The sequence below is a fragment of the Pinus tabuliformis genome, chromosome 3_1 (genome assembly GCF_031772625.1).
Source record: "Pinus tabuliformis cultivar Carrire ecotype Pingquan chromosome 3_1, CPIR1, whole genome shotgun sequence".
NCBI lineage: Eukaryota > Viridiplantae > Streptophyta > Pinopsida > Pinales > Pinaceae > Pinus > Pinus tabuliformis.
In genome coordinates, this window is record NC_142301.1 from 937681470 (window position 1) to 937701858 (window position 20389).

At 36.8% G+C, this 20389-nt stretch overlaps 1 long non-coding RNA gene across 2 annotated transcripts; it reads left to right on the plus strand.

Moving 5' to 3' along the window:
- Positions 1-3772: 3772 nt before the first annotated feature.
- LOC149190857 (uncharacterized) lies at positions 3773-19168 on the plus strand. 2 transcript variants are annotated; one of them, XR_016256527.1, is made up of 3 exons: positions 3773-3955; positions 9678-9755; positions 19026-19168. It is a non-coding gene; the product is annotated as an uncharacterized LOC149190857 (long non-coding RNA). The 2 variants fall into 2 exon arrangements; XR_016256526.1 differs by lacking the exon at positions 9678-9755.
- The last annotated feature ends 1221 nt before the right edge of the window (positions 19169-20389 follow it).

Below are 20389 nucleotides of genomic sequence, written 5' to 3' on the forward strand. Positions count from 1 at the left end.
CTTCATGCAACCAGACCAAGGAGGAACCATTTTGGTGGAACTTGGCCATAAAAGGGACATCTATATTTGCATAGTTTTTTAAGAGAAAATATACCTAGTGGATTATGATTGTAGGCACATCACTTTAGTATCTAGACTGATGTGTAAACACTAACCAAAGGGTATTTAGCTAAACCCACAAAATTATTATAGGTGCTTCTAGAGAAGTAGGTGTTCTTGTGCTCTCATTAGTTAGGTATGGACAATGAAGGTAAAGTAAGTGAAGGATTTGGCCACTAGTCTTTCCTATAATTTTGGTCCAATTTTTCAACATCACCATTTTTAAGGTAGTTGTACATTTAGAATTGAGAAGGCCAACGTGAAACTGAGATAAGCTTTGATGGATCCTTTTAGTTGAAAACTACAATTGGGAGGAGATATCAAACATATTTTGGGAAGAGTATCTAGTAATGTGGCTAAGATGAGGATTATGATTGCCTAAAGTAGGTATGTTGCACGTGTATATATTTCCCCATGGTTATTGTAGTTATCATCATGTGTAATTGTAATAAAAAATCCACAGGGATATTAGAGATCTACCTATGTATGCTAGTCCTACCATAATAAAGTTACACATGTAAAGGCTTCATAAAGAAAGTTACCTACTTGTGATCATCATAATCCAATATTTAGATAAGGGGAGTTATCATAGGTACAAGCCATACTTACTAGGTGAAAGTTTGATATGTGCCATGCGATTCAAATATTGGTCATAAGAGGAGGACATATATGAAGCATAGAACCCAACTCAAGGATGAGTTGGAAGGCATGACCGAGGCATTTTTGTGTATCATCTTTTACTAAGTTTTGGCACAAAGAGAAGCTCAACAAAACTTGAAAAATATGAATTTGTAGAAGTAAACATGTAGAAGGTTGAATATGTGGATTTATATAAGGCTAAGTACACAAGGCTAACGAGTCATCTCATATATTCTTTGCACCTACTTTTATGGATAATTTGTGTATCTCTCTAAAGAAATAAACTCTTTTGTACTCCTTTTTTTGTTTGTTAAGTGGCTTATGGTTGGTTGATTCTCTATTATAATTTTGAATCTTTTGCAGCTACTCTAGTTTCCTATATATACGAGGTTTGTAAGGTACTTAAATAGATTCAATATTAGGGATAATTTGTAAGAGGGGTTACATTTTTTTATTATCAATTTTTGGTGTTCACTCTACATTAGAGTTATGTAATACCATGCATGTTATTAGTATAACGAAATACTGTTCTACTGATCTGTTTGTATTTGTACTATATTTGGGTGATATATGCATGTTTTTATTCATTTGAATGATGTTAGTTCTAATGGTTTAAATTGGCACCAATAATATCATAATGAATGTGATCCCCGCTAAAATATTTGACATTTTGCGCATTACTTAATGGGAATTATTATATGTGCCTCGAGTGAGACCTTCTTGCTCCTAGAAGATGGAATATTTTAGGAAATTAGACAATAATAGGCCATGTTTGGAAACATTCCATTAACCTTGAGTGTATCATAGAGCCAACATAAAATAATGGGAAATAATTGTCTAAAATCTTTGAACTATGGTAGATAAGTTAAATTAGGGTTTAGTGATTGAGGGGGTAGGATTAACCTACAAAATGGCTTCAAGTGATTTAAATGATTTTAACCATGGCCCTAAATTTCCCCTTAGAGCTTCAAGCGTTGAATCTCTTTCAAACTGAAAATCTTACCCTTGAATTGCAAGGCATTAGCCAACCCTATAAAAAACTTAGCTATAAACAGTTTAATCAAGTTCACTACCCTCATATTGTCATTATACAAGAATCAATGGCGGATGGGGAAAAGGGGATCCAATTACTATAGAATTCTCTCCCTCATCGGGAGTTTTTATCTAATGATGTTATTGGCCATTTAGGGGGCCTTGTCACAAGATGAAATGTTGGTTTCATTAGCCTAAAAAATGATTATTCTATTCACTCAGGATTCTTTGTTGATATTTAATCTGAGGTCCTGGACATGTCTTTTTGTTGATTAAACCTTTACAAGCTTTATTTGAATAGATAATATTTCTAGCTCTCTTTTGTAAAGCTTCCCTCCATTCACTTGGGTCACACTACTATCGAGGGAGATTAAAATTTCTCTTTGGGGGGTTTTGAAGTTTGGGATCCATAAGCTTAACAAGACCCTCTTTTGAAGTTCTTTATAGACCTTTTTGACAACATTCTCCTCTATGATATCCTCCCTACAAATCTTATGCCAACCTAGCCTAATTATAGATGAATAAATGCTCACATTGCAAAGAAACTATATCATTTTCTTTTATTTGAAGATCTCTTGGACACAAATCTCTAAATTTTTCAATTCATGTAGAATTCAATATCTCTAAACATGTGCAATAGAAAATGATAGAGCTCTTATATGGCCCCTCTGACTTGAAGATTAAATTCCAATGACTAAAGATACTTCTCAACATATTAACCACTCAATCTTGCATGGTTAATATCCACTATTAGAGTTGCAAGTGCAAGTTCTTCACTAGCCTCCCAATTGACACCTTCATCCATTTCAATTATATGTGCATGTAGTCCAAAGATCCTCTTTGCAATTTTAGGAGAAATAAATATGTATAGGAGAGAAGTTATAATATAAAATTAAACAATACCAAAGTTCAAATAAAACACCATTACTTAGACTATCCAAAATGAGAATTTCTAAAGAAGAAACTAGAATCTCATCTTATTTTTTATATCATTGGTAAATGAACATGGGTTGATTATTCAATATCTCTTGTAATTGAAACAAACTAATGTATGAGATGAATAATTATAGGTAATAATTCCCATAAATGGTCATGATTACTATGTCACATATTGATATCTTTTATTTCATAAATAGTTTCATCATATCTAATAGATAAAATAACCACGACTTTAGGTAGCACTTTTGATGGATTTTACTCATTGTTAACTAGATTTGTATTTCTTTGTGAGTGAAGTTGAAAAGTGGAAATACAAAATATTTAATAAATGAGAGTAAAGATTATTTGAAGGGTGTTACCAAGCCTATGGCTTGAGGTTTTATATGAGACAACTATATATTTCTAGAAGAATAAAGGTTGCAAGATAACAAGTGTAGCAATAGGCATCAACATATAACATGAAAAATTTTGAACACTTTTTCATGCTAGATATTCTAAAATCTGTAGTAGTAGTCAATATGAATTAGTCACTAAAGGAAAATATTAAACATTTTCCATACAACATATCTAGGAAAAATATTTTCTTTTTAGGGGTTGTATTGAAGTGGCTTGGGATCTTATACATGGACCATGAACATTATGTTACACCTCTTTTGGGCCCTCATGAACCATTTTCATCCCTGAACAATGCTTAAGGCCCTAAAAACCATCCCTTAAATGGTCTTCATGAGCATCACTAGGCCAACTATTCACCTTAGAAACACTTGGTAGTGGTTTTGTACATTTTCATAGTCTATATTATTACTGAGCCTTAAAAACCACTTGTAAACTCTAGGATGACAATGGTCTTTCTCCTTAGATAATGTGCAATGTCCCATGCCCCAACCAAAAACATCCAACTAAACAAATTATTCCGCTTAAATAATAAAATTTGTAAAATATTCCAAATTCTTTGGATTTAATATTCCAAATTCTTTGAAAATCCATTTGATTAAAAGACAAATCTATGGTCATCGATGACATGATTGGACAGTAAACATCCTATCCTGCCCTTAGATTCAAAGCCTCTTGGTAGTTTGCCGCCATTGCATGTATCCCTCGACCTCGCAAGCCCGCATCTGAACAATATTGGTTTGCAATCGCATAAGCATTGCCCAGAATCGATCCCTGAGCCACTAGATCTCTTCGTGCATGGCTTCCAACAATTCATTTGTGTTTCTTCACCGTCAAAACGAGTTTAGAAAAGGTAATTTTCTGCAAAAGGGTGCTAAAATTGCAAAGCGCCATTATTTTTCCTGTTGTCGTCATGAATCGTATAAGCTTTCTCCTGATGCAGTTATTTTGAGTTCTTGATTGGAAAAATTGGCTATATTTCGGATTTCTGGAAATATTTCATTAAATAATCCATTGTATTCTCTGAACTAAATCTGTCGAAAGAGGCCATGCTCAAAACAGTGTTTTAAGCGGAAGAATCAGAGATAAAAAATTATCATTAATATATATTCAAGGGTTCTTTCCAGTTCAGTTATTCTGAGCTTTCAATGGAAATGTTTGACTCTATTTTGGCTTACATGCAAGATTTCATAAATTAAGGCTCTCTATAAACAGACTAGAGGAGGCTGTGCTCAATTTTGTTTGAAAAAAACAGCAGAGTTTGGGAAGAAGTGCATTGAGTTAAGGATCATGATTTTGTAATTTGATTGAATGATTTATGTCTCGGTTCTCCACATTTCAAAGTTATTTGAGAATGGACATTGATTATTCTAGTATTTGATGGTGTTATGTTCAAATTACACAGAAGAAGATAGAAAGCTAGGGCTTTTAGAGGCTAAGCATACACAATGGCACAAACTTTACAGGTTTTTGTGAGATTTTTATGACTGACAAATAGGATAGAACATTAGGGCTGTCACTAAGCTAAGAAATCTAATGCCACATTCTTTACAGATTTACTTCAACGTGCTGAGACTGAAAATTTGTAATGTTCAGCTGGTTCGTAGATATCTTTTGGCGGTTTCTATTTGTATGGAACCAAGAATTTGAGACCTCAACATGAAATACTATGCTCTGGCAGATTTTCCCTTTCAACGCATCTTTGTGCAATGGAATACAATCTCTAATGCTCTTTAGTGTCTGGAGAAGCCAAAACCAATGGATCAGGAAGCAGGGGCTATCGGAACGGTCAGTAATGGAGGGAAACACTATCCTTCACAAGATAGCAACGTAGAGGAATAGGCTGTCCAAGCACGTCGTTAGAGATTTCAAACATAAGCTCTTTGTTTTCTTTAGTGTCGGCTGAAGTTGAGAACTTTTGCCACATTCCGGGATCACCTGTGTCTGTTATATAAGGAGGTCTTGTAACCTGCTTTGAACTTCCAGTTTCTCTCTTTGAAAGTTTGTATGGAAAACCAGTGCTGGATCAAAGGTTTACTCATATGAAGGATGCGGAAAATGAGACTCCTTTAGCGAGTCCAAGAAAAATGCCTGGCGAAGAATTGATGCAAAATGATACCTGCAACAGAGCCAACAAAGTTTCAAAATTAGAGCTAACCATGCCAATTAAAAATTGCAAACAACCTGGAATCATATCTTCAGGACAAGATTGTTCGAAGCACCCCAAAAATTCAAGTATGTTGCCACTGTGCTACCTTTCTATAAACTGAAATTATTTATTTTATTGCTGTAATATCAGTGATACAGTCTTGGTTCAAACATTTGAAAGATAGACTTGATTTTTCATCTAGTTGATTATGAGACTCTGTACTCAAGATCATGAGAAAAAAATCCAATAATTTTTAGCTAGTCAAGCATAAGTTCCTGAAAGTTAAATAGTAACTGTCTCTATCCTGTTTCCCACTGTGCAGACAGGCATATCGCTGATTTTAGCAAGCCTTAGCATTTTCCTCTCTACCTTCATAAGGAAGCAAATTTCTGAACTCTTCCCTGACACACATGAAAGTCATATGCAGTTTCTGCAATGGTATTGACAAATTGTAAGAAATTATTGTATAAGAACCTTCTTACAGTCCTTGCTTCTCAATTCCAAGCAGATGTCCAACCATCCAAAATACATAGTTCCTTCTTCCTTAGTCTTTTAGCTATTGCAGTATGATTGATGGAGCAAAGATTTAACTGTCCTTAACATTAGCACTAAGAGGATACACACTAAAGCCTGCCATAGTCATTCTAGCGCCCCGTTTTCGTGCGGCTTCATACCTCTCAATACTTTCTTCCCCCTCACAAGAAATTATGTTCACTATGTCTCGGGCAAGGCATTATTTTTCAATATTCATACGATCTATGATATTCCTTTTAAGTGTAGCATCTAGAGACTCAAACACTGATGAGTAACAGTTTAATGCTTCCATGAACCAGAACAAGAAAGGTGTAGCATTAGTGTTAATCTGTTGTTCTACTACTATGACCAAGAAAGGTGTAGTATTAGTGTTAATCTCTTGTTCTTTATGGTTGAGAGACTTCGCCATCCTAAGAAGTTGGTCACGTGGGTTCTTTGTAGACACACTTTCATTGGACATGTGATGCAGTTGGAATGAAAAGTTGAGTGCTAAAACCTCATCTAGATTTATGTCAAGCATCCTTCATGCTCTACTTTGAACTCAGGCATACTTGTCACCATCTGTCTCACATCGGGTAGAGCCTTATAATGAAGATGGGCAAACCTCTGGTGCCATAGTTCAGATTGTAGAGATGTGTCGCAAGACATGGCTCCCAATGGACTTCCTCCAACTTGATGCGAAGTGTCAACCTGGAACCCAAGAGTAAAAGCATCTTTAAAATTCATTTTCCAAATGCGTACCTTTCCATCGATGAATGCCACCTTGTATCCTTTGTTTTCCATTGTCGGAATGGACACAAGGTTCTTCTTGAGATTAGGTACATATAGAACTTCTTGTAAATGAATCGTGTTACCTTGATTCAATTGAAGGGTAACATTTCCTACTCCCTTCATGGGATAGGTGGCATCGTCTCCAAGAATAATTTCCAAGTTTGTCTCCTTCTCTATCAGATTAGAGAGAGCTTCCTTGTATCCGGTGAAGTGCCTTGAGGCACCACTATCAATTAGCCAATTCCCCAAAGAGTCCGGAGGACAGGTAGTGGATAGGGCCGATATAAGATAGTATTCCTTTTCCTTATTGTTAACAACATTTGATTCTTCATACCTGGAGTTCCTTGCTTTCTTGGAGGGTTGACTATTTCCTTGATGTCCTGCATTGCTTTTGCCATTGAACCTGCCATTCCTTTGATTGTTGTTGTTGAAGTTTCCCCTGGAATGGTTGTGATCATCATCATGTGATGTGTCCCTTCTATTTCGACACTCCCTTGCATAGTGGCCAAACTTATTACAAACAAAGCACCTGCCCTTCCTTCCACCCTTAGATCTAGGCTTTCCATTGAAATGACCTTTAGACCCTACATTATTTCTCCTTTTGGCATGAGAAGAGAAAGCAGTGGGGTTGCCTCTATTAGAAGGAATTTCTTGCTCCACAATTCTTGTTTCTTCTTGAATGCATCTCGACATTAATTCTTCAAACCCTGGAATTCGATCATTATTGAGAATAGTGGTTCTAAATATATACCACTCGGGTGGGAGTCCTCCAAGGGTAGTGATAGTAAGTTCCCTGCCAGGAATGACCTCTCCAATCGACAGAAGATCATTCTTGCTCTCAGTGATCCTTAAGAAGTAGGATTGAATATCCTCGTCCTTGACCTTCTTAATATCCTTCAACTTATTCTTGAGAAATAAAATTTGATTTGCATCACTAACCTTGAACATGCTGACCAACCTGTCGTAGATCTCCTTGGAGGTGTTCAAATCGGATATGTAGGCAACCAGACGCTTATCAATGGAATCTCTGATAATCTTCTTCGCTTTGACTTCAGCCTTATTGTAATTGTTCTTCGTAGCAAACGATGCATTTGAAGAAGGCTTAGGGATTTTCCCCTTCACATAATCCAACACTTCTTGTTCTTCCAATGTCAAATCAAGAGACATCTTCCATCCATGATAGTCAGACTTTTCACGGAGCTTGTCTTTAGCCGGGAAGTGGGATGAGGAACCCATTGAGCCTTTTGTCCTTGTCCAACTGTCTTTGGTGATTGCTCTTTCACTCTTGCTTGGGCTTTGTCTTCACCTCAACTCTGGTATCATGTTAATTTTTGGTATGTTCTATGCTTAAGAGAAATTTACTACAATTTTTTATTAGCCCAATATCAATATCCAGTTTAGCAATCATATCATCATGATAGTGAATTGCAGATAGAACATAAACATAAACAGTAGAAGACAAGCCAAGATAAGAGGACATAAGATGTGGCACCAACCAAGGACAAACCCTAATGTGGGGAAACCCTTGATCAATTCTTCTTATATTCTTCAATAGTTTAGCAGAGAGAGATAGTACAAATTTATAAATTTGATATTTTATGACAGCAACAGAAAAGCCCTAACCAGAAAAGTCAACGCTAGTTAAACAATGCAGAATTCTTCCTCTAAGCAGCTCAGTCAAAACCAGTCAACTTCGGCCTCCAACAACAAACCCAAACATTCCAAGACAGTCTGAAAAACTCAGTCAAAGTCTGGTCAACTGAAGTCAAACTACAGCCAGCAACTAGGGCAGTCAACGCAAGTCAAACCAGAGGTCAGATCACCTCGGTTTTCATGCCCAGATCTACGGCCTGCCAAGGAGGAGATGCCTCACCAAAAGAGTAGTCAAAGGGAGGTCAATGTTGTTCAATGCAGCCCAAAAAACAACCTTCTGAAATTCGGTCAATGCAGTCAAACAAAAAGTGTCCTTCCTTTGCACGTGTGAGAGATCGCTGCCTAGATTAGCGTACCCAGTCAAGTGAGGAGAGAGAGATGTGATGAGATGAGATGAGATGATGAAATAATTCCTTGAGGTCTCCTCCTTTTATATGCAACGTTGAGGATGAAATGGGGGTAAAAATGCTTGTTTTGTTTGTTGGCCGACCTTGGCAACTTGTCAATAATACAAATAAATTCATATCTTCATTTTTACATGTCGAAATCGAATGATCTTTAGATCAATCCTACACCTCTCGGAGAGAGGAATCCAAGAAAAATATCAGTTGTCATAAATAAGGTGACCCATATGGAGTTTGGCCCTAGTTGCCAATTTTAACACTCACCAATGATTTCTAACGCCATCTGAAAAAATTATCTCATTCTAGAGGAGAAACCTATGATCACAATTGTAGTGACCTACATCAACATGATTTATTATAGTTAAAAACATAGACATTGTGTCTATTAAGAAAAAATATGCATTTAAAACAAGGAAACATACAAGTATCACAATCTAAAAATGTGAAAGTATGTGAAAATATATAGCAAGATACATTTAAGACGACAATGGAATTAGAGGGATCATAAATAGTTTGGGTTTTGTCATCTTCCTCTAGATGATCTAGTGAATATTCTACTAACTCATCAATGGTTTCTAATGCCATCTGAAAAAATTATCTCCTTCTAGAGGAGAAACCTATGCTCACGATGGTAGTGACCTACACCGACATGATTTATTATAGTTAAAAACATAGATATTGTGTCTATTAAGAAAAAAATTGCATTGAACATAAGGAAACATATAAGTATCACAATCTAAAAATGTGAAAGTATGTGAAAAAGTATAAAAAGATATGTTTAAGTAGAAATATACTAAATCTCAATGTCATAAGCAAAATTGACAAGAGAAAAGGAGGAAATGAGGTCAGGTATTTACATGGCTAAGGAGTTCTGTTAGAGTTTTTCATACAACCTGATTGAAAATTCAATTGTACTTAACCAGATGTTATACAACTATTTATGAATTTTTATGAAAATCTATTGCCTTATATTTCAGTATCGTACTTGATATCAATGTTTTTTTAGATCATTTTATCTTACTAGTAATTTTTTTTGGGTAGCAATGTTTGTTTTTGTTTCACAGGCATGAGGATCTTTGCATCCCATTTGAAAGGTTTTGACCAGTAAAAGATGTTTATCTTCCCAAAAATTATTATACGGGGTATGGCCATCTTGTTTATTTTAGATATTGTTAATTATGCTTGTTTATAACTTTTGAGGTTTTAGCTTTATGAAATATTGACACAATGTTCATATTATGCATTAATTGGAAATTTATATGAACATCTAATGGTATTCGGTATCACTTTTGATTTTATGTGAGATCATGTTTTTTCATAATTATATTTTGTTTTTTAGTCTATTATCATGGTTTTACTTGTCGTTGTAATAAAAAGCATATGTGGTTGATAAAGTAATAATGCTATTGAGTATTGTAATTACTTTATGTAAAGGGTCCATCACTAGGAGATATTTCTTAGCAAGGTGTAATAACCCTAGTTGCATTTCCCTGCTTATTTTAAGCATTAAAAATTTAAGTAAATTAAATAGGCTGAGTTGGGGTACACAGATTCCAGAGATGAGGTGGAAGGGGAAAACTGCTTGGAATGTGGACTTGTGTGGCATATTCTGGTAGGTAGACACAAAATAAACTAAGAATGACAAAACAAAAACTAACAAGAAAAAAATCAGAGAGACAAGGGGCAACTCGCATGATTTCACAGGCTAAAGAGAGCTTAGCTAGGCAGGCAAAAATGAGGGAGGAAACAAAATGTGGAAGGCAGGTAAATGCTTCCATGTTTATCATCTTAGGGCTATCTAGGAGATGAGGGTCTATGTTAAAATTGGCAACTAGGGCCAAACCCCAGGTGGGTCACCTTATTTATGGTAGCTGATATTTTTCTTGGATACCTCTCTCCGAGAGGTGTAGGATTGATCTAAAGATCATCCGATTTTGTTAAAATTGGCAACTAGGCCAAACTCCATATGGGTCATCTTATTAATGACAGATGATATTTTTATTGGATTCCTCTCGTCAAGAGGTGTAGGATTGATCTAAAGATCATCCAATTCTGACATGTATTCATGGAGATATGAATTTATTTGTGTTATGGGACAATTCGTCAAGGTTGACCAACAACCAAATTGCCCCCACTTGTGCTCAACGTTTTAGAATAAAAAGAGGTGGCTTGCTAGTCATTTGGACACACACTCTTCTTGTGATCTCTTCCTCTCCACTTGTCTTTGGGTTTTGGTGGGAGGAGAGATCCTAAGAGACTACGCAGCCCTAAGAAGAAGATGCCCTAGCTCTATGCTGTCATGGAGAAGACATGCCCTAGATCTAGATGCAGCCAAGGGAGAGAAGGCTCTACGTTGTCCTAATATGGTAGAAGCATAACATGGAGGACAACTCTTATGGTGGATCTACACAAGGTTCTATGTTGTCCTAAATGGGACCTTTCTACACAACAATAAGAAGCTTAAGTACGCTACCATAAATGATGTCATACCCTAATCACAGAGATACTAAGATGCTGCCTAAATTCCCTATGGAGATGACCTTAAGGCCTAATGCAATCATGAAGGAGGACAACCCTAACGCAGTTAAAGAGAAGTCTACACGCTAGCCTAAAAGAGGCCTCACAACATTTTTGTGTATGCCCTAGTCACAGTCCGAATGCACTCTAAATGCTGGTCGTATTCCGCAGCAAAAGAAGGGCTCCATGCTGCCCTAACCAAAGAGATATAATCCGCCGCAAGAAGAGGATTCCTATAAGCTAGAAAGAGGAGAGCCATATGATGCCTAATCTGAACGTTGTTTTGGACAGGGATAGTTTCCAGCTTCAAGCATATGACATGAAGTAGAGTGCTGAAAGATGTGTGTTCCACAAGATTGGACAACATACGATTAGGACTGTGTTGACATAAATGCAAGTGCACAAATTGTTGTACGTTGCAGACTTTGATTTAGATGTATAGAGAAAGGGGTAAAGGCAATAAACAATGAAAGTAATCACTGCATTGAAGACCAGTTGAAGGGATTTGCAATTATAGCCTAGCTGCTCTGCTATGCTGCAAGCCATAGCAAATAGATAAGGCTGGTGAGTGTAAATGGTGCAGCATAGTGCATTGTGATGGGTACAACAGTGATGGAGTGGTGCAACGTAGTGCACAATGATGGAATGGTGCAACATAGTGCACACTGATGGGTACAACAGTGATGGAGTGGTGCAACCCTGTTGCCATATGAATGATCTTCAGAGGAAGATTCTGTCTTGTTTGACCAACAATGACTTCTCTGGTCAAGGCTTTACTGCTGTTGTCATAAAATATCAGATTTGTATATTAGTACTATCTCTCTCTGTGTTGAACTATTGAAGAATATAAGAAAAATTGATCAAGGGTTTCCCCACATTGGGGTTTGTCCCTGGCTGGTGCCACATCTTGTGTCCTCTTATCTTGACTTGTATTCTAATGTTTGTGTTTATGTTCTATCTACATTTTACTATCATGTTGATGTGATTGCTAAACTGGATATTGATATTGGGCTAACAAAAAAATTGAAGTAAATTGCTCTTAAGCATAGAACATACCAAAAATTTAACATTCGACTTGCGGGGTTTACTCTCTGCCTGGTTCACTAGCCCCTTCCATGCAATTAAGTTTATTAAAATTCAGAACATGAATGCTCTTGACTTGTAGATTTGTAGAAAATCCATCCAAATACCAAGCCACTCATAGGCACCAACATTGTGGAGAGTAGATCTAGTATACGTATCAGTCAATTCAACAGGGAGAATTCCTTCTGTATCTTTTGGAAGTATATTTATTTTTGTAGTTTTCTAAAGTATACATATCTAATTATATCTCGTATACATATCAGTCAACTCAAAAATTCTCAAAGGTTTGAAGTGCAGAAAGAATTCTCCATGCTATCAAAGGCACTCCTATAAGCATACATGTATCAAGAGTTGAAACAGAGACAAATGTGGGTGTAACAGAGAAAAGAAATGTTGTGATAGTTGATGTGTAAACGTATTTTTATAGCCAACTACATTATGCCTGCCTCAAAATTTCTAGATTCCAAAGAAATCTTGTCTCCCAAGCCTGCAATTTTAAGATCCTCCTAATTTTTAGTGTCTCCGATGTGGCCTTCGTACTTTTGTCTTTTTATTCCATGATTCTGTTTTGAAATTTTTGTTGCAATTTTGTAACTGGGAAATTTGGCAACATAACTGCCAATGAGGCTGCCAACCCTGAAAATGTTGTCAAGCCCAAGTTCTGATGTAGAATAATGAAGGTCATAACAACTTGAAGAGGTAAAATCCAAATACCATGCATATGCCAACAAAAAGCTCCAACACTTTCAACATTTGTACTCTTGTAGTTGATAATTTGTCCGCGTGTATGCTTTTGTCTTGACTGACTGGAGAGCAACAATCCCTTCTTGTATATAATAGTTGTTAATGTTGCTTTAGCCCGTGAAGCTAACTGGTGTTGTTTGTAATGCCCTTGTCGCTGTGACAAGGATCCTAATACCTTTTCCACAAAAAATGCACAAACTAGCACATAGCCTTGACTTTCAAATTGTTTCTTTCCATCTAGAAAAAGTACAAAGGCACTTATAAAATATGGACCGACATATGATGCAGAAGTTTCCAGTGCTGGTAAGGATGCAGTCAAAAGTATTTCCTTCCACAGAGATAGCCATAAGGCTTTTGCTAATGACTCAGTATGACCTTATACCGAGCTTTATCACCAGTGTACTGCTTTATGGATAGTAACTAAACTCTGCAAATGGACCTAATTTGTCAAAATTGATCCTAAATGTGAATATGTTTTCTACTATGCCTGCGATTGTCAACTCTTTTTGTGCCTTTGTGTAAGAAAGGTTGAATTTTTATTTTGTATGAGCACAATGATGACTCGGAACTCTGTCTTGTGTGTCAGTGTCTGATCTATGGAAAAAGATAAATATAGATTTTAATCACTCTTGAATAGACTGTAAATTTTTTCTGGCATTTCATGATGTTGAAAATAGTTAGGTGGATTAGTGCAGAGCTTAAGAAGATATAGAGTTTAATGGCACAACTGACACCATGAAAGAATCTCTGGAACAAGTGGTGGAGTAGATTGTGCCTGAGCAAAGGGTTGCAACAATGTATATGAATTTGGAAAAAGACCCCCATGTAATGATGGGTAAGCACATCAAATCAAGTTTCACTCATGGCATGATATGATAGAGGTACTTAATGATAAAGGCCTACCAGAAATTGGGGCTCTACTAGGTAATGACATTTTGGAATCTAGTTCTGTCAACCAGCCCCTACAATTCGGTGGTACTTCCAATCCAATGGGATACGTGTATTACTGCGAAGTCATTAGGAGATATAGGAGGTTCCTATTTAACTATGGGTTCATAATTTTATGCAAACCTTAGAGCCATTTCCAAAGAAATGATATCTTGAGGTAAAAATGCAGTGGTAGACAACTAGCTAGGTTGAATTATGAGAAAGGTTCTACAACACTTTATATAACTCTACAAGGAGGAGGCACAGATTGCAAGTTTGATAGAGTTCATTTAGTGTTTCCAATAAATGGACCACCCACAAATTCTAATAATAGGATCCCCAAAGGAGTACCCCTTAAAGGACCTTTGCCATCTGTGGTATAAAGAAATTGATTCCCTTTTGAAACTATTGATAATATGGTAGATGGTATTTCTCTAGAATGAAAAGTATTGATCTCCTTGTTGTTTTGCGAGTTGTTGATAGTGTATGGGAAGATGGTGAAAATAGTGGGGAATAAGATAGATCTGCATTCTATTTAAAGAATCATTTTTCAGCAAGGAATGTGTTGTAGTGTAATTAAATCTGCATGTTGTTCTGAAGATTTCTCAATCAAATAGATCTGCAATCTATTTAAAGTTTATTTCCTTCCAAACTCAATTAATATCCAGTGTTGGGTTGTGAAAGTGTGCTTGATATCTAACTTGGACGGATCCTAGCTGGTGTAGAGTATCCAGTGTTGGGTTGTGAAAGTGTGCTTGATATCTAACTTGGACAAATCCTAGCTGGTGTAGAGTCCCCCTGAGGGTCCACTCAAGCTCACTACTATGTTATTGGTAATTCACTAATTTTTTTTGAAGCAGCACTAGCAGTTCTAGTTCCAGTAGTATATCTAGTAGTATACCTAAGAGCATATATATGCATACGTAGCAGTAGAACAAACAGAGTAAGTATATGAACCTTGAACCAAGCTAGCATCATGATCAGCCTCTGTTAAGGAAATATCTCCACGTATTGTGGGGGTCTCACCACACCAAACGCATCTTAGAGACCCTTGTCATGACCAGGTTAGCCCTGTAACTTCACTGCCTTCTAACGTGTTTGGAGGTTGTTGTTACCACTAGATATTGGTTTCATTCATTGTTCACAGGTAGCAAACTTTCACTGCCATATTTTGTTGAGAAATATCAGGAACCTTGAAGGAGGAGGGTAGGGTCAAGCCTTGCCTCCACGTACTCGAATATGGAAAATAAATGCAGCCTTGCAGCCATTTTCCTAGTCCGGGTTAAAATTGCAGTCAACCCACATTACTTTCACTGGCAAGTATTTGAATGCAGAGCTAATGTAACAAAAAAAATAGAAAATACAGTGGCAAGCCAATTCATCTTGACATGACAGTATATCCAAGCCTGGTTTGGATGACACTTAGACATATATCTCTTGGGAGTGTAGAAGCTTTTATAAGGTCTCAAAAATGGGTGTGAGATCGAATAAATTAAGTATCGTGATGTAATTGGAGGGTGGAGGGGGTCAGCCCTATCGAGACCTGGTTCTAGCCAAGCAACCCATCAGCAGGTTTCTCACAACACTCTACTCTATTTTACAACTACAAGAAACACTACAACCTTGCATTTTGGTAGATTAACCCTACCACAAGTTGTTTTAATGCATTGGATATGTGCACTTTTCAATTTTCCAACTTCTCATTAGCATCATTGCCATCCAATATCACATTTAACATATTCACCTTCACATTAGACTGTTTCTTGTAGAAAAATAAGGACACTTCTAGCAGTTTGCAACCCGACTTCTAAGCTTGCCCAAATTCACACGAAACACATGATAATCCATGATTCAACGATTTGGGAAACTTTTGAATAGACAGATAATCAGTGATCCGTGTGCTTTGGGGAGCGGATGCACACATTATCTCCAATATGGTCGAGGAGTATCCTGTAGCATTAACAGGTGAGGCGCATCTGTCAACAACCCTTCCGGACCGCCAAGACAGTTTTATAAGCTCTGCATTTACTACCATTTTTTTTTTCTGTGAGGCAGATCTTCCATAGTTTTTGCCTAAAACAGGTATTTGTTTAGGCTTTCTATTTGTTTTATTAAAAAATAGCTCTTTGAATAAACTATTATCATATCCTGTTGCCTGTTTAGATTGTTGGGGCTACCTTTAGATTCTATCTTTTTTATTGTACAGACTTTAAACACATATCCAACCCATTTCCTTGTAAGCTTTACTAAGCATAGGATGATAATACGGGGCATTTTCTTGGATCGGATTCCAGCTTAGTTATTTCCTCTGCTTTTGGGCATACGTAAAGTTAAGTGTATTTTAATGGAATTTGATTGCTTGTTTCTTTGTTTTAAGATATTTGCAAATTTCCTTGCTGACACTCTGACATCAATGTAAGTTCATCCATATGGCACCAATAGGATGCTCATCAAACTGAGTCGAACATGGTCAACCCTTGACCCAATACAGCTCCCAAAAACACTGATAACTGCTTGCTGCACTAGCTGTAACTGCTTTATGAGATATGGCGTCAACATTCAATCCTCTTCCTTCACACAGTTACCAATCCATGACTTCGAGGTGCAGCTCCACCATTGTCACGCTTTCAAGTCAATACCTTTGCTGCTAGCTATGGCCTGTGGTCTAGCCTAGCAGCAAGTCTGGCCTCTGATCTTCAGTCAACAAATAATATCAATGCAGTAGTATAATTCGTACAAGGACTTGACTCAATCTGAGTGTACTGATTTGAACTTTGGTCTAGGATAGATTTCATTAATATAATATGACTGTAGGTTACCAACCTTATAAACAGTCCTCAGGAATAGTTTCAATCACAATGCTGTCATCATCATGTTGCCACTGAGATACTATGCTGATCCTTCAAGTCTCGATATGCTGTTAGGGCTTCTTCCCATCAGCGGATTGGGGTCTCTCATTGATGTGGCTTAGGACCTCATCATAACTGTGAAGCCTTCCTTTATAGTGGTATATAGTTCCTCTAGCCAGCGTAGTAGAGCCCTCCTTAACTGCTGGTTAGAACCTCTTTTGACAGCATATAGGTCCTCCTCATAAGACAACTGTAGAGACTTCTCCCTTCAACGCAGCTGGGCTTCAAAACTGCGGCTAAGACGTGCTAGGTCTCCTTACTTGAACAACACCTAAAACACATCCTTTAGGACTGTGTGTTGAGTCTCTTTCTTATTGTGGATTAGGGGTTCATTTAGGCTCCCTTTGATTGCGTCTTAGCTGTGAATAGAAGACTGCAACTAGGGCTCTTTTGGAGCTTCCTTTGATAGTGTATGGAAGCCTCCTTGCTGTGATGAAGAACCTTCTTTTGGGACAGCGAAGGAGCCTCTCTTCACTGTGATTTAATCCCTGTGAGTGCACCTTTTCCAGGCCCCAAAATTGTCCCTCAGCATTGACTTCATGTGGATTTGTTAGAGGTTTGTTGTCTACATTTCCTTTTAAAAATCTAGTGCATGAATGATTGTCCACATGTTCATGGAGAAGAGAACATATTTGCATTTGATGTGGTCCAGAGAGAAATTTTTTATTTGGTCAAGCCTGTATTCTTCATCAATGATTTTCTTGACATCGTTTTCATTCTCAGCACTGTAGTTGTATATGTCATCGAGGGTTTCATTACAGGTTTAATCAATCTTCTGGGGCTGTCCAACTTTGTTATTGTCAACAATAGAGCTATCTATAGGTGGAAATGGATTTGTATGACTTAAAGCTTCAATAATTGTGTGTTTATAACATACCCTTTGTTTGTCTACCAAGGAATATCCATCACATATGTCAATAACTTTGTCTTCCAGATGAGTATTGACAGTAAAAGGATGAGACTTCCCTATCCCATCTGGCTTGAGGAATAAATTCAGATCGTAGGCATAAAAAATAGTAGGACTGTCGGATTCCATGATATAGGATCTTTTAGGATTGAACTATAAAATTAATTGTTTCTTCACTCATATAATCATAATGGTCACATTATTGCTTTGCTGGCTTTGAAAAAGTATATTGACCTCAAACTCTAGGAAACCATGATTACTTCCCTTTATTTCTTACACAATCATGATCAACATCAAAGTGCAACATGGGGGTTACATTACTCCTACTCAAACTCACAATGAAATGTTGAGGTGCCAAGTGTATTACCATGAAAGTCTACAGCTCCCTTACTTTCAGTGTCTGTGAAAATAGGATTAGTTTATTGAACTGTATTTCTGTGACCTCAAAAGTGTATTCAGGATTTAAATTATCAGAAAGGAAAGCATGATCTTCATCATCCTTTTCATATGGTTGATCTTTTGGGGTAGAAACATGGTTTCTACCTGCCTAGAACTGCATATGGGTTGTATCAATGGTGGAAATATTAAAAAAATCTTCATTTCCTCTGTTTATCACTTTGTCATGTAGGAAAACAGAGTACAAGAATATGGGTTAGTCTGACTCGTAACTGTAAAGTTGCTGAGTCTCAATTGTGATTATGTGATCTTGGAAGGTTTTGAGAGTATATAAACTCTTCTCAATGTATGTCCTTTCCTTGCAAGACTTGGAGAGGGGGATATCAAGTCTTCTTATTGGAATGCAGAGGTTGTTTGACTTTGTATAGTTGCTTATTATCTAATCATATGAAGAAAAAATAGAGTTACAAGAATACAAGTTTAAATGCCAGGCCTTCTTCTACTTATGTTTTGGAGAACACATATCACCTGATCATTCTAAACAACAAAACACAATAGCCAAACTCATTCCTATACCTCTTTAATTTTTCTCCTTTCCAAATAGGCTGAATGATCCTAAATTCAGTGGCAAAGTACCAGCCTTCTCTTCATGCAATCTCAAAACAACTCTGAGGGCCAACCTACCTTCATTGGATGAACGGAAAGGTATTAGCACATCTATTTAGGGTGCATCTTTATGTGCATTTGTGGCTTCTTCAGCACAAGCGTACACAACAGAGATGATTTGGTTTTGTGCTTGTGCTGAGGTGAGAAATGGCATTTTATGAACAATGCTGCTCAGTGTTCCTTGAACAGAGTTTATATTGTTATAATCCTTGTGCAATTCAGTACTAGTTTGGAGAATTGATGGCTATTTCATATTTGTACAGGTCATGCTCGGAGGCTATTTTGCTTTGAAAAGAGTTGAATATCCATGTACAGATTTATTGTATCCATTTCCATTTGGAATCAATAAACCATTAAAAAGTTTTTTCACCGCCTTTGGAAGTAATAAATACCCTATTGATATTCATTTTTATCTCTAGTATATCAGCATTATTTATGGAGGAACAGAAAAAGGGACTGATGTAGTATGGTCGGATGTGTGCCAGCATTTGCTTAATTATAATTTATCATTTATATTCCAGAATGACAGTCTGCAACTTGGTAAAACCTGAAGTTGGATCAATGAACTAATTAGGCTGGTGAATTGGGGTCTCTGAATTATTTTTGATTAGCAATCTATTTATTTCGATATTTATCTCTATTATATGAACATTGTATATAGAAAGACAGAAAAATAGGACCTGTCTAATATGTTTTTGGCAATTTTCAGTTATAATTTAGTTTTCAGCATGGCACTACTGCTGTGTGCAATTCAGTACTAGTTTGGAGAATTGATGGCTTGGACTTTCCTTGATTGGATATGCTATGCCAATAGCAATTTGGCATGTTTTGTGATGATTAAGGCTAGATGTAAGAATTATTAATTAACATTATTTCATGCCAAGAAAATCTTCCCACAATCGTATTTAGGGAGGGCTAACCAAATTCATTTGAGTAGTGAATTTCCTTTAAGCAGTCAAGGTAGTGATTGTACCGTGATTCAAATAGTTGAAAGACATTTATTTATCATAAGATGTGAATGGAAATGCCTCGGAAATCACTGAAATAATACTAGTATTCATGCTATCATAAAGGTGAATCCAATTTACCTCATTGGCCAGAAAAATAATTGTTCTTCTTGACAACTAAGTTGAGCCATCTTCACCCAAGCTTGTAAGGGCACAGTCTATGGATTCCTATCATAGCTAATTCTAGGTGCCCATGCAGTAGTTGCATGAATAGTTAAAGAATTCCTCTTCCTCTTTGATCTACTCCCTATTGACAGTCCATGAAACAATGATGCTGATCATTTAATTTCTGCAAGGTGGAAGAAACAAAATACCAAACCCAGGTAGTGGAATTACTTCCTTGCCATTCTCATTTTTTTCTTGGAGGCCTTTGAGAGATGACATGGTTCCTTTATTGAGACTATCGAATGCAGAAGAGGTAGACTCTTCTTGACATCATTAACAACATGTGCTATCTATTTTCTAGACTGTAAGTTATCATAGACATTCTCCTGTCTCCCCTCTACCTCCTGGCCAAAAGGTTTTCTTGCTTCTCATAAAGACAAACACAAAACTAGATAGACAGATAGTTCGAACAGAATTGGCCTTAATGTATTTTTTTAAAGTTTAAAGCGAGTTTT